General features: G+C 47.1%; 2 long non-coding RNA genes across 4 annotated transcripts in view; one reads left to right on the top strand and one right to left on the bottom strand.

Annotated features, from left to right (window-relative positions):
• Positions 1-5269: 5269 nt before the first annotated feature.
• Positions 5270-13861, bottom strand: part of LOC135983527 (uncharacterized) — a 139369-nt gene continuing 130777 nt past the window's right edge. For both annotated transcript variants that reach the window (XR_010601204.1, XR_010601205.1), the window contains 3 exons: positions 10423-10565; positions 7724-7807; positions 5270-5934 (listed from right to left, as the gene is read on the bottom strand). This is a non-coding gene — a long non-coding RNA (uncharacterized LOC135983527). The remainder of the gene's footprint in view (positions 5935-7723; positions 7808-10422; positions 10566-13861) is intronic.
• LOC112060363 (uncharacterized) overlaps positions 11651-13861 on the top strand; it is a 28111-nt gene continuing 25900 nt past the window's right edge. The window contains exon 1 of one of the 2 annotated variants that reach the window (XR_002889668.3): positions 11651-11847. This is a non-coding gene — a long non-coding RNA (uncharacterized LOC112060363). The remainder of the gene's footprint in view (positions 11848-13861) is intronic. The other variant, XR_002889669.3, reaches the window with a different exon arrangement.

Genomic DNA, 13861 nt, shown 5'->3' with positions numbered 1-13861 from the left:
TTAATGAGAAGGGTAAGTTGTCAGTTTTCTGTTGTGAATCTCTAGTTTCCATGGACAAGGCTGCAAACCAATGATATAAAGAACTTTAAATGACTTTAAGAGTAAACTAGTTATACAGGCACAGATCTCCAAAAGTATGTAGCCTCACCCACTTTGTGCTCTAATCCAATATGGAAAAGGAAGACCCTGATTTGGTAAAATAGAAGCACTTTGTTCAGTAACTACTGTAAAAGGAACTAATCTTCCAAGTCTTGCATTAATGAATGGTGGAGTTGGACGTAATGTCTCCTGTTATGTAGAAGACAGAGGTCTAAACTCGAGTTGTACAGACCATCAGCCCAACAGTATGGAATGGGAGGAAAGCTATGCATAATAAAAGTAGAGAGACTAACACTCTTTAGTCTTAAATATCCTGCAGCTCTTTAATGAGTTTAGTGGCACACTCTACTGTGCTCATCATAGTCTTGAAATGGTATGTAGAACAGGAAAAACAGAATGTTTGAGGGTTATTAGTCTGTCAGCGTGTTGCCTTAAAGCCACAACTAGCCTTTGACTTGGAAGTGTATCTGCCTATGTCCTCCACCTCTTTCACCGTATATTGCTACCTGCATTTGCCTTATTTCTTTAGCCTTGGTTGACAAGGTTTTAGAGATGACAAAAACAGAAGTGTAGGTGCTTGTGGGGTGACACAAGGGCAGGGATAAGAGACCTTTCTGGGTAAACCTCACTCTGAATGGATGGGTACAGCCTTATCTCTTGACTTTTCTAAGCTAAGGGCTGGATGTTACTAACAACTTCCATTACAAACAACACCTCTGTAGGGGGCTGGGGCTGCGATTCTGTTAGGGACGTTGGTTCTGTAAGTACTGTCTAGTATGTCCCTTGGGAGGGCTGTTTGTTACTCCCTAGGCATTGCCTGAGTGACCTTTACCATATGAGCATAAAACAAATTCCTATTTTTCTTCACATAATCTTTATCTGAAGCCTATTACCAGGAAACACTCTGTGTACCTCATTCCTTCTGTCCTATGTGTGAGTGTGAAATTGGATTGAGCATCAAGGAGACAGCCTCCACCTGACCGGCATGTATTGCAACATTTTATGGTTAAGATTGCAGCATTTGGTTCCATGAAACCGGCCTCTGCATAAACAGCATTTCCCGCCCTCCCCCAAGTAGATTTTCTGCTGTTACTTGCTACTAAAACTGGCATGAAAGGCTGCTGGCCTGTCTCAGGCTTTGTGAGCCGTCTCCATTTTGCTTCAATAGTTGTGGCAACAATAAGCACTCTCCGTGCTGTGAGAACGCAGGCCCTAGTGTGTGGAATCAAAGGGCCGTGACCCTTTCCCTGTAAGCTCCAGCAACTTCACAAACTGTCATTCACATGACTGCTGTCTACCTGCAGAATCAGTCCCATTTATTATTTGTATTTCTGTATACCATAGTCACAACCAAGGACCCCAGGTGCTAGGGGCTGTACAGATGCAGACCTAAAAGATTGTAAGCCCCTGAGGCAGGAACCATGTATGTATAAAACAAGAGTCAACTGTTGGCCGTAGACAGGGGAGTATACGGCAACAATGAGACAGGCTGGTGGGGTGCAGCAACTCTTACATTTTTTTGTAGTCCTTGCAGTGGAGGAGAGCGTGGAAGGTAGCTCTTGGAGTGGCTGTGTGGATGTTTATGGGGAATGACTTCCAAGCATGGGAGAAAGAAAGGAAGGTGGGTGTTTGCCCAGTTGCTCAATTTTCAGTAGAGGCGGGAACTAATTTTTCTATACGACGGATGTGGTCTAACAAGTGGTAAGCATTTCCCGCTCCATGTGGAGAATGGAGGGCAATGCAAGGGAAATTTCCACTGTGTAATCAAGCTGTTTACCACTGCCTGAGAACTGACTATCCCAGGGTATTCCTGCACTATGTGAACTTGTTCAGCACCCATTACGCATGCAGGATATTCCTCCGTAAATCAAGTTTGACACCCTCTCACAGGCAGGAGTTATGTTCCCTTCCTAGTTCATGAACAAGTAGGGTGACTTGAACATAGCTCCCAAAAGCACCTGGCTAAGGTTGGCTAAAATGACTAGTGACGCTGGAGGCCCAGTTTGAGTCACCGTGAAGAAGTCTGATTTTCCCAGGAGGATATATAGCATTTCTAGAAAATCAAACTCCTTTTAAGGTGCCTTGATGTGGACATCCACAATTGCTGGCTGTATAGTTCCATGACCAGCAGAACATCTGGAAGCATGAGTGGCCAGGTTTCCTAAAGAGCTCTGCTTCCATTTAGGCCCATAAATAAGTAGAGCCCTGCCAAACTCACAGTCTACTTTGGTCAACTTCATGGTCTTAGGATTTTTAAAATGATCAATTTCGTGATTTCAGCTATTTAAATCTGAAATTTCACACTGGTGTAATTGTAGGGATCCTGATCCAAAAAGGAGTTGGGGAGGGGGGAAGGTTGCGGTACTGCTACCCTTACTTCTGTGCTGCTGCTGACGGCGGCATTGCCTTCAGAGCTGGGCAGCTGGAGAGTGGCTCTGAAGGCAGAGCCACCGACAGCAACCGAGCAGAAGTAAGGATGGCATGGTATGGTATTGCCACCCTTATTTCTGCATTGCTGCTGGTGGGGTGCTGCCTTCAGAGCTGGGTGTCTGGCCAATAGCCTCCACTCTCCCGCTGCCCAGCTCTGAAGGAAGTTCAGAAGTAAGGGTGGCAACACTGCAATCCCCCCTCCCTAAAATAACCTTACGATCTCCCTACAACTCCCTTTTGGGTCAGGACCCCCAATTTGAGAAATGCTGGTCTCCCCTGTGAAATCTGCATAGCGTAGGGTAAAAGCACACAAAAGATCAGATTTCACGGTCCATGATGCATTTTTCATGGCTGTGAATTTGGTAGGGCCTATAAATAAGAGAGAGATTTTCAAATTGAACTAAACACCCAGCAGTTCTCCTTGTGAAACACTTCATGGTAAAATTTTCAATACATCTCAGATTTAGTTTGGTGCCTAAAATGGGAGCTAAGTTTTTTGGTCCCCAGATTTCATAGCTTCTGAAACAGTTGCCTCAGCATCAGTAACTACGTATGCTCAGCTCTGTCACCTACTGTGCTGTGAAACTGATTTCTTCTGGTAAACGTTACACATAGCGGTGGCCTCTGTGGCGACCCCTGGCGTGTGTTCCACACTTGCCAAAACACGTCCTGTAACATTGACTAAATAAATAAAATGGTGAGCGTCCGTTTAAGGTCTGCAGTGTCTGCCATGATGTGCTAGATTCCAGTGCCAGTGTGAAGCACTCGCCACATGGCTGCGTTCTGAACTGATGTAAAGGCTTATATGTTAAAAGTCTCATGAGTCAGATTAAATAGTAATTATGTCCTCCAGGAAAAATAGTCCTGGACAACAATTGGTTTTTAAACATGTACTAATGTTTCCCTCATAGAGCCTTTAACACTGAATGATTACTGCCCGTTACCAGCTTTTACTATGAATCAAATATGCAAGTGCTGGCAAGATCGGTTGCGTGAGTGAGTGTCTTCATTCCAGGGAGCCAGCCCACACATCATCAACGCTGTGAGGAAGAGGTTTTAGCATGGATCCCCCACTTTTCACAGAGTGGTGGTCCCCAGACTTTTTGATGCCATGACCTCCTTTGGGCTCACCGCTGGTAACACGGCCTTCAGGGGCCCTGACTACAAGTGTTGGCTGCGGGTTGGGTCAGAAACAACCCAGCTTTCGGCCTGCGGGCTCCACACTGCGCAGCTGACACCCCCTGTGCCGTGGAGCGAGTGTGTCGACGTGTTGCAGCACACACAGTGCAGCGCGGGGCCGGTGGGGGCAGGGCATGCGGCCACCTCTCGCTGCACAGCACACGGCTCACCACGCTCTGGAGCCAAAGTTTGGGAAATGCTGACATAGAGGAAAAGGGAGGCGGAAGGAGGGTCGTTACTTGCCCAAGGTCCTGCAAGGGTCTATGGCAGAGCTAGGAATATTTCCCCTGGTTTCTAATCACACCCATAAAACTAACCTGCCTCCGGTCAGCCTACTTGTGTTTAAATAAATGCCATACCCAGGATAGCTTTCAGAAGGGCCCCGATTGGATTTAAAAGGCCTTTGAAAAATCCTCAACTGAATGTATATAAAGCAATTACATCTCTCTGACGACAAAGCACTTGTAGATCTTTCCTTTGGAATCTCACCGATTGACTCGATACTTGGTTTAAATAAGGAGCCTCCTTTCCCCCCCCCCCCTTTTTTTTTTACACTTTTTTTTTTAATAGCACCAGAAAGGCCAATTTATTCCCAACAGAAGGAAAAGCTTCAGGTTTCCCTATTGCTCGGCTAGTCCCCTTTTCCTACAATGGCCATCAGGTACGAATGGGAGCCTATAAAGTTATTTGTTTCGGCAGCTTCTGCCTATGAATGTAACAGAGTGAGTTGCCTTTCTCATATCCTTGATGGCTTTTCCAGTAACGGGTGTAAGAACTGTTTCCTTAAAATAACCCCTGGCAGCTTTTAAATCAATATGCTAACAACACTGATTAATAGGCCAAATCCCTTGGTAAACGTCGCACATCCAAAAGCTATATTATTGTCAGGAAGAAATCCCTCTCCATCTGTCTTTATCAGTAAAGACTCTCTCTAAGCAGCTGGTCCTTAAAACCATATGGCAGGGTATACACACTACAACGAGCTACTATAAGAGAGCTTCAGACGCACACTTGGCTATTGCTAGCCTGTGGAGAGGCATATAACTTTGAGCTATCGAGTGGTTTAATGAGGCATCTATCATTTGTCAACATAGAACAGTGGTAGATCAAATGATACCAAGCTCAAATATTTTCCTGCCAATGCGCCATCATTGCAATCTTGCAGCTCCAAGTTTGGTGCAATGTCATGCCTTGTGAGTGGTTTAACACAAGCAATGAGCAAGAGGAGGACTAGTCACAGTGAGCAGGGGTGTGTGTGTGTGTGTGTGTGTGTGTGTGTGTGTGTAAAATCACCTGTGAATTTGCATATTCATGAAGAGTCACATGAGCTCAATCAGTGGACAAAAGTATCAGACAACCTTTAATAAGCAAAGCTACATCACTCCTACTTTGCTGGCTAAAGCCATGCATACCTGTCATTCTCTCACTTGTTACAACGCCCTGAAGCTAGCTACCCTCATTTACTGGAGGTCCGGCTTTGCCTGTTGCTGAAGCTTGCTCCTTTTGGAGCACTGTTTCTGGGAGGGTTGAAGGGAAACGCTGTCATATCAGCCAGTGTTCACGTGCTGCCTGACAGAAGCATGGAAGATGTGTGGCATTCTCACTCAGACATGCTGAGAGATACCAGTGCCAATGTAGCATGACTATTTCAATAACGTTGTCAATGGTTTTTTTTTAAAAAAAAAACTATAGAAAAAGGCATGATTTCCCCCCCCCCCCTGGAAAAAAACAAACAAATTTCAACAATGTCAACAACTTTTAGGGCCTGAACACACTTCAGCTTAAGTCAGTATAAATTATATCGCTCGGGGGTGTGAATAAGCCACTCCGCGGAGCGACGTACGTTACACCGACCTAAGCGTAGGTGTGGACAGCGCTATGTCGGGGACAGGGAGTGCTTCTCCTGCCACCATAGCTACCGCCACTCGCAGCAGCTGGAGGAATTGAGTCAATGCAAGGGCTCTGCACTAGCAGCGCTACAGGCAGTGCAGATGTAAACTCTGTAGTGTAGCCGCTGTTGGGGGCCAGGATGCGAAACCAAATGGTCCATTGGTCTGATCCACTCTGGCCAGTCCTCTGCTCCCATCTGTATTCACCTCTTCATGCATAATCAGACACCAGTAACATCAACAGAGCTTCCATCTGCTTTTGGCCAGAGATGCTTTTGGGCCAGATTTTTCAGCAATAGTATTCTTCTTGCACATGCAATTTTCGGATCCCAGTTAGCTGTGAATGCAAAGACCACAATTAAGTACCAGCTTGAAACCACAAATCAGGTCATTCCAATGGTGACCCTTCAAACCTTGCCAGTTTTACTGAAGACAGATAAGCGAGCCTCAGCTTATTCCCTTGTACTTATTAAAGGCAAGCCCTTGAATACTGCAGCTAACTAATTTCAAATACATATTTAGTTAGCTAAAACAATTAGCAAGTTGTTAAGGGCCACAACTGTATAGTCTATCTACTAAGTGCTTTGAGATCGATGGATGAAAAGCACTATATAAGAGCGAGGAAATGTTATTATATGGCTCCCATCACTGTAATGTCTGAGCACCTCAAAAACATTCACGACTTTCCCCTCACAAGACCCCTGTGAAGTAGGCATGTGTTCTCATCCCTGTGTCACCCGTGGGGCCAGAGGTACACAGTGATTACGTGAGTTGCCCAAGGTCTCACAGGAAGGCTGTGGCAGAGCCAGGAATTGAACCTTGTGCCAGTCCAATGCCTTAACCATGAGACCATCCTTCCTCTCACAACTATCATCGGTGTAAGTGGCAGGATTTGTGCTCACAACTGCTTTCAGGTGTGAAAACGCAGAGGGAAGTAATTGCAAGTGCAAATTTCTGACCTGATTTTCAGAGGTGCTGTGCATCTGCAGGTTCCACTGCCTTCAGTCCCAACTTTTGTGTTCTAAAATCGTCACCAAAACCTCCTTGGCTCTATAGGTTTTAGCTGAACACTTTGTATGAGGACGATCTCACATTTACAGGGCTCCTTCCAATCACACGGGTTCCAAAGCGCTTTACAGTCTATGCACAGGGATCACTGCAACCACTTCTGAAATGCAGCCACCACTTGGGTGAAGCACGACAACTGCATTACAGAGTTGAACAAAACTGCACCATGGTTTTGGACAAGAACCACCCTCCCAGGTCTCCACACTATTTATTTATGGTGAAAGCCAAGTTGAGAAATATGAACATGAACTGTGAGGCTCAATCGTATTTAGATGTTATGTGAGCATGTAGAAAAATAGCCTTAACAAGCTAACAGAATTTGGGATTCCTAATCTTGCAGGTGGAGTGATGTGAGTGAATAGTGAAACAAAACAGCCCAGAATCAAAAATAACTCTGACGTGTTACATCTTGATAACACAACGCTAGAACTGCCATGAAAAATGATACAGGATTTTTCAACCTCTAAATACAACTAAAGGACAATTTGAATTAGTTCTGTTATCAGACTTAAAGGGACACTTTAAATATTGAATGCCCGAAATCTGACCTCGGTTTTTTCCCCCCATCTCTCTGCCAAGTCCATGCAGATGTTAAAACAAAATACCATCAATAAGCCACATTCTATTTTTAAAATAAAACAAACACATCATCCATAACAATGCCAGCATTCCAGTACATACAGTCCACCCTACATTAAAGACCTTTGTACCTCTGTGCAATAGCAGAATGGCATTATGGGAATGTGGGAATGTGCATACTGTGACAAGAAAACAGATTTACCTTTCAAGCTTCCAAGAAGTTTGTATAAACAGCTGTGAGAATAAAAAAGGATTTTAAAAAAAGCTGGAAAGCACCTTAGAAAATGCATTCTTGTGAGCTTTGCCAATTGTCAGATAGGTATGGGGAGTTTTTGTTTTGCCATTTTTACAGTTAATATAAGACCATAAGAACGGCCACACTGGGTCAGACCAACGGTCCATCTAGCCCAGTATCCTGTCTTCTGACAAGTGGCCGGTGACAGATGCTTCATAGGAAATGAACAGAACAAGGCACTTACCGAGTGATCCACCCCTGTCATCCACTCCCAGTCAGAGGCTTAGGGCCACCCAGAGCATGGGGTGGCTCTGAAATGGCTAAGCATCTACACAGATGGAAAATGAAATGTAATTGTCATCCACACAACCATCTCTTTCAAAGATAAGGTCAATGTTTTAAAACACGTTTGAGATCCAAAACCGCACGTCAATCTGGACCTAGGTTGCACAGCCAATGACTGCAATTGCACATACAAATTAGGTGTCTGCATGCACAAAGGGGTAGTTCGGTGAATTTGTATTTGCAACTGGCCAGTTTGCACGTACAGCTGTAATTCGGCTTGCAGCTGTACGGTTGCAATTGAATGCATCTGTTGATACATGCACCTTGGGTTTTCTTCTTTAAAAATTGGGCCCTGAAGGTATGTCTATACTGCAATCAAACACCTGCAGCTGGCCCATGCCAGCTGTCTCGGGCTCACAGGGCTTGGGCTGGGTAACTGTAAAATTGCAATGTAGACTTTCAGGCTCAGGCTGGCCCTCAAGCGCTGGGCCCCCACGACAGGGGAGGGTCCCAGAGCCCAGACTCCAGCCTGAGCCCAAAAGTCTACCCCGCAATTTTGCAGCCCCGTGAGCCCGAGACAGCTGACATGGGCCAGCTGTGGGTATTTCAATGTCATGCAGACCTACTCTCAATGTCTGTCAGTGGTTCTCAACCTGCGGCCCAAGCAGCACACAGCTGCCGCCCATGTGACATCCTCCGGGCCATACAGGTCGTATATATATATTGTGTGGATGCAGCCCACATCACATAGAGAGAGCTGCATGTGCAGTCCACAATGGTAAATCGGTTGAGAACCACTGGTCTATGTGGTCAGGTAGCCTGTTGTTCTCTTCGTTTCATCAAAGTGCACGTAGAGCGCTTTCCATTGTGGCCCTGCAAACTGGACCTAAATGAGTCACATTGTGGCTGTTCTGATTGACACAAGCTCTCCCATAATGCAGTGGCTTTGTGCAAACAGTGCAAGACCTGGCAATGCCCCTCTGTTACCCAGGCTATCATTAGGACAGCCAGGATGGGATTTTCATAAACCATCAGCATTGGCCTAACTGTTCCAACTGAAACCAACAGGCGTTTTACCATTTACTTCAACAGGACCAACACTGAATGCATTTGAAAATCCAAACTCTCCTGCTTCTGTGTTGCATGACAAAGTGTTCTTTGGGACTTGATTAAAGCAGTTCATAATTCTCACTTCTGGAGATGATCCTGCTAGTGTTTAACAGCTACTTTCACTCAGGAAAATATACATGGCTGGATAAGGTCATTCTGATGCGTTCAAATATCATTTAAACACACTGTTGAAAACCTTGTTTCTTGAGTTACTTTATTTTTTGTAAAACCTTATTGAATAGACTTGAACTAAGTCCAGTTCAGTTGTTACCTATAATCTTCCGGTTGCATTTAAATCCAAATTCCGATGCAGGGAATATTTAGTAATCCGGAGTGAGAATGGGATTAATATGGGCATCAAATCAGATCAGTACTTTATCTGTCACATGGGCATGTTGCATAACAGCAATTGCAAACTCTAAATGTGATCCACATTTGCATCATGCGTGAGTGCAATACATCTCCTCCACGTATGTATTATTATTAAACACGTTTATTACAGTAGTGTCCAAGGCCCAACCAAGAATGAGGCCCTGTGTACTCTCTACACAAGCACAGAGTAATGGACAGTCTCTTCCCTGATGGGCTTTCAATTAAAATAGACCAGCCAGACAGCAGGTGGGGGGAGGAGCAATAACATATGCAGAATGAGCTAGGTGGTGGAGGAAAATGTCAAGTTAGTTCCATGGTTTTATTTTAAGGTGGGTTTAATTAGGAGCTGATCCGGTGGTCCCTCCTGGCCTTAAACTCCACAAGGAGAGGATCAGCTAAATGGAAAGAAAAGGGAAGAGAGAGGGGACATTGAAGCGAAGGGGGTGAGGGTAGGTCAGGGGAGAAGAGGGTAAGGAGCAGGTGTGGAGTGACATGGAGGTGAAGAGACTGGGAAGGAATGGGGAGGGCTGGAGCAAACAGCCATTCAGCACAGGTCAGAAAAAGTCCAGACAACACTGTAACCAGGCACCACCAGACCAGGAAGCACGTGTCTGGGGCGGCACGTTGTAAGGGGCGGCATTCCAGCCAAGCTTGGGGCTGCACATTCCAGCCGCCCTGCCGTGGGGTTTTTTTGTTGGTTTGTTTTTGCTTCGGCAGTCCGGCTGCAGGGTGATTTTGGTTTTTGTTTTGCTTGGGGCAGCTAAAAAGCTAGAGCCGGCCCTGACTGTAACTTCTCTGCCTGTGCAAAGGGCCTTGCTTTGGCTGCTGCTGCTCCGACTGGTTGGAGATACACCCAATGGAATGATCACCCCGTAGGAAAACAATACCTACAGTCCATTATTTGTGCAGACGGGCTGATTAATAACACCAGCTATCGTCATGCGCAACTTCTCGCCTTTTCATTTTTATGATGCTTCGGACTGGAAACCTTTTGTGAGGCCTTAGGCATCGCCCACTCGTCCTAGCTAACCCCCTCCCCCAAATTCCAGTAGGCACCATTGAGTTTGGAGCAAGGGTCTGAGCCAGTCCAGAGAGGCCCGGTTAGAAAATAGCTAGCTAGCCAGTTCGTTCGGAGATGTAATTCAATTGCACGAGCACTGGAGATGGAATGCTCACCCAGCTGGAGAGACCAGTTCTGACGGTTTCCACCAGACTCCACCCACCGAGGCTCCAGCATGGCATTTCAATTATAAGCATGACATTGCCAGCCCAGACTCTCACTGGATGAGCCAGGGAGCCTGAAAGTGCAACAGTGTCACCTGGAAAAAAAAAAAAAAACCAGCGAGACGATTAACGCTTTCATGGGTGTGGGATACACCCCAGGCAACCTGGTGAAATAAGAAATGGCACCGTTCAAGTAATGTCGCCATCCCCCAAGTGATAGTTACATCACCACAGAATCTCAGCTAGTATCATTTGAAATCAGTGGCGCGACCCCCCCTTTACACCACCTATGGGTCTGGCCCCAAACATGAAACCCACTGCAGCTTTTCCAGGAAGGACGGCTCTGATTTACTATGTCATCCGCTCATGATTTGATCGTGAGTCTCACACTTTTTGGTATATTTCCTAACGCTCCTCAGCTCCTAAAGCATCTCAGCTGGCATTAAAAATAATACATTTCTAGCCCTCAGGGCTGTGCTGGAAAGCTTGAAAACATGCAGTGAGTGCACTCCACCGGCTAGGAAACTAGAAGACAAATAAAAAGCACAATAGATTGCCTTGCAAATTGTTGTCTATCTCATGATTTTGGGGGGCGTTTCCATGATTTTTGAATGCTGGGCAATAACTGCCCTATACTCAGGGGGAAAGAACTATGGGCCCTCAAAGGAGACATGCCCATCTCCTGTCCAGTCAGTGTTAGACCATGAGATAGTCAGAGGTTCCAACCTGCTGATCTCATGAGAAGTGACGGGAAGTAGGCCAGGCCTCAGCAGACAATCCCTCAGGCCTGGTTGTGAAACATACATGTACAGTACCTCCAATTACAAAGCGTACCAAGGCCCACAGCTGCGGTGGGTATTTTACTAATTATGTCCCTGCCAATGCAAGGAGGCGTCTGGCTCCCCCACCCCCATACCATTACTCCTGTCTTGAAAATGATGCATTGGGAATGACATTGCAGCCTAGAGAACGCTGATTAAACAGGTGATATCACAGGGTAGTGCCCCAGAGTGGTCACAGCTACCGCTCAGCTGTCTTTGCAAAATGGGCTACATAATACAACACAGGTTGACAGCAAGCACAGCCACATCATTCAGTGCCGTGGCGCCAAGAGCTTGGATGCAGGGCCGGCTCTAGGCACCAGCAAAGCAAGCAGGTGCTTGGGGCGGCAAATTTGCAGGGGCACAAGAATCCAGCCTGGGAGCTGAGAACCAACAGGGGGCCCTGGGAGCTGTAGTTCCTTGGTTAGCTCCCTGCCTATAGAGCCAGCCCTGGAGCAGGGAAAGAACTACATTTCCCAGCATTCCCTTGGCCACTAGCAACAGGAAAGGGAAGGAGTGTGGAACTGAAACCTCATGCTGCAGCTTGCTGTGAATGGTAGGGACAGAGCCAGCTCTAGGTTTTTTACTGCCCCCCCCACCCCAGCCCTGGGCTCCCCCTGCACCCCTGTGTTGCCCCAACCCTGGACTCTCCCCCGCCCACACCCCTGCTGCCCCAGCTCTGGCCCCCACCTGCACCCCCTTGCTGCCCCAGCCTGGGCTCTCCCCCCACCTGCACCTCCTGCTGCCCCAGCCCTGGGCTTTCCCCCCACCTGCACCTCCTGCTGCCCCAGCCCTGGGCTCTTCCCACCTCCTCCCCCCCCCCGCACCCCCTGCCTCCCCAGCCCTGGGCTCTCCCCCCACCTGCACCTCCTGCTGCCCCAGCCCTGGGCTCTTCTCCCCGCCCCCCACCTGCACCTCCTGCTGCCCCAGCCCTGGGCTCTCCCCCCACCCGCATCTCCTGCCACCCCAGCCCTGGGCTCTCCCCCCACCCGCATCTCCTGCCACCCCAGCCCCGGGCTCTTCTCCCCGCCCCCCACCTGCACCTCCTGCTGCCCCAGCCTGGGCTCTTCCCACCTTCCCCCCCCCCTCCCCCCCGCACCCGCACCTCCTGCTGCCCCAGCCCTGGTCTCTCCCCCAAAGAAGGAATTGGGGGGACTAAATGGATGGTGCACCTCTCTATCTGAAGCCTAGCAAGGGAGGTATGTGGATCCCAGTAGAATTTAAAATGAAAAGTAAAGGAGGGGAGGCTCTGGACCTGGGCAGCTTTAGATACAGTACCAGGCACTTAGGAGGATTTCCACTTCTGAGCTATGGAAACAGAAATTGACTTTTCCTTTCCAGATACAGCTAATATTCAGAAAGGGAATCTAGCACCTGCCTTCCAGATTTGAACACCCTCAAAATTCAGGAGTGCTCAAGCTCAATTTGGGCAGCCATTACTTCATTTCCCCCAAATCAAATATACTGATCCACTGTAACTTGCTGTAGAAAAAGTAGAATAAATTGAGCAAGAAATGCTTCCCAGTGGTTATTAGGACTGGAATTGCTATTTTCAACAACCATTGCTTTTTATTTATTATTATTATTATTATTATTATTATTTTAAGTTTTAGTTTTATTTGTTTAAAAGGAATACAATGATATTGCATTGGCAAATTCCCCATAGAAACAAAGAATGGAACAAAAGAATAATAAAGGCACCTCAACTTTTTCTCATTTATGTAAGACCGTCTTATAATATGCATCCAGATATCCTCCAATCACACAAGCTGAAAATTGTTCCACTTTACTGCAGTTCTGTAACCATATGGGAACCAATCCTGTCTGTGTTCTGTGCACATCCAAAATTCCTGCTGAATGACCCGCCTGGGAGCGAGTTACCAGTGACCCAGGGCTGGGGCGGCAGGAGGGTGCAGTGGGGGGGGGGGGGGGGGGCAGCCAAAATTTTTTTTGCTTGTGGCAGCAAAAAACCTAGAGCCGGCCCTGCTTGGATGGTCTGTCATGGAGGTGCAATCTCACCCACAGCGATGCTGCCGCTAGTAATGGAGATTTTGGCCCTCATATCTCACATACACAGACAATTGCCACAGAAGAGTCCAGCTATGTATGTTAGCAAACCTGATGATAACAGCAAGAGCCATGAAGTGCAGGCTGCCCTGAAGATTTTGACCTTTTATGCCACTTGGTCATTGGAGCATTCTTCGCTCCATGGGCGTTCCCCGAGTACACCCACCCTTTTCTCCGTGTTACAGTCCTGTCCCTGATGTGGTGCAGAAAGTCCTAGTTCCAGCTGCCAGGTGTTTCTGTCTTATGGATGCTCTCCTAGGCATTCCAGAGTACTCAACTACTTCTCACAGAGGGGCCTCCCCGACTGAATTCAGCGGCCCTACATTTCCTCTCTCCCCCTAGGTGTTGAAGGACGCGGTGCTCATGTTCAGAGCGTAGTGGAGGCAGTGCACCTTGTGTAGTCAGTGACAGCTGTGCAAAAGGGGTGTGTCACATCAGAATGAGACAGTCTCCATTAAAGATCTCCTGATGCTTTTCACTAGAGTAAGGGGTGTATCCCCAGT

Source organism: Chrysemys picta, chromosome 5 (genome assembly GCF_011386835.1).
Source record: "Chrysemys picta bellii isolate R12L10 chromosome 5, ASM1138683v2, whole genome shotgun sequence".
Classification (NCBI taxonomy): domain Eukaryota; kingdom Metazoa; phylum Chordata; order Testudines; family Emydidae; genus Chrysemys; species Chrysemys picta.
The sequence above is the reverse complement of the archived record's forward strand: the minus strand, read 5'-3'. Positions and strand labels throughout refer to the sequence as shown.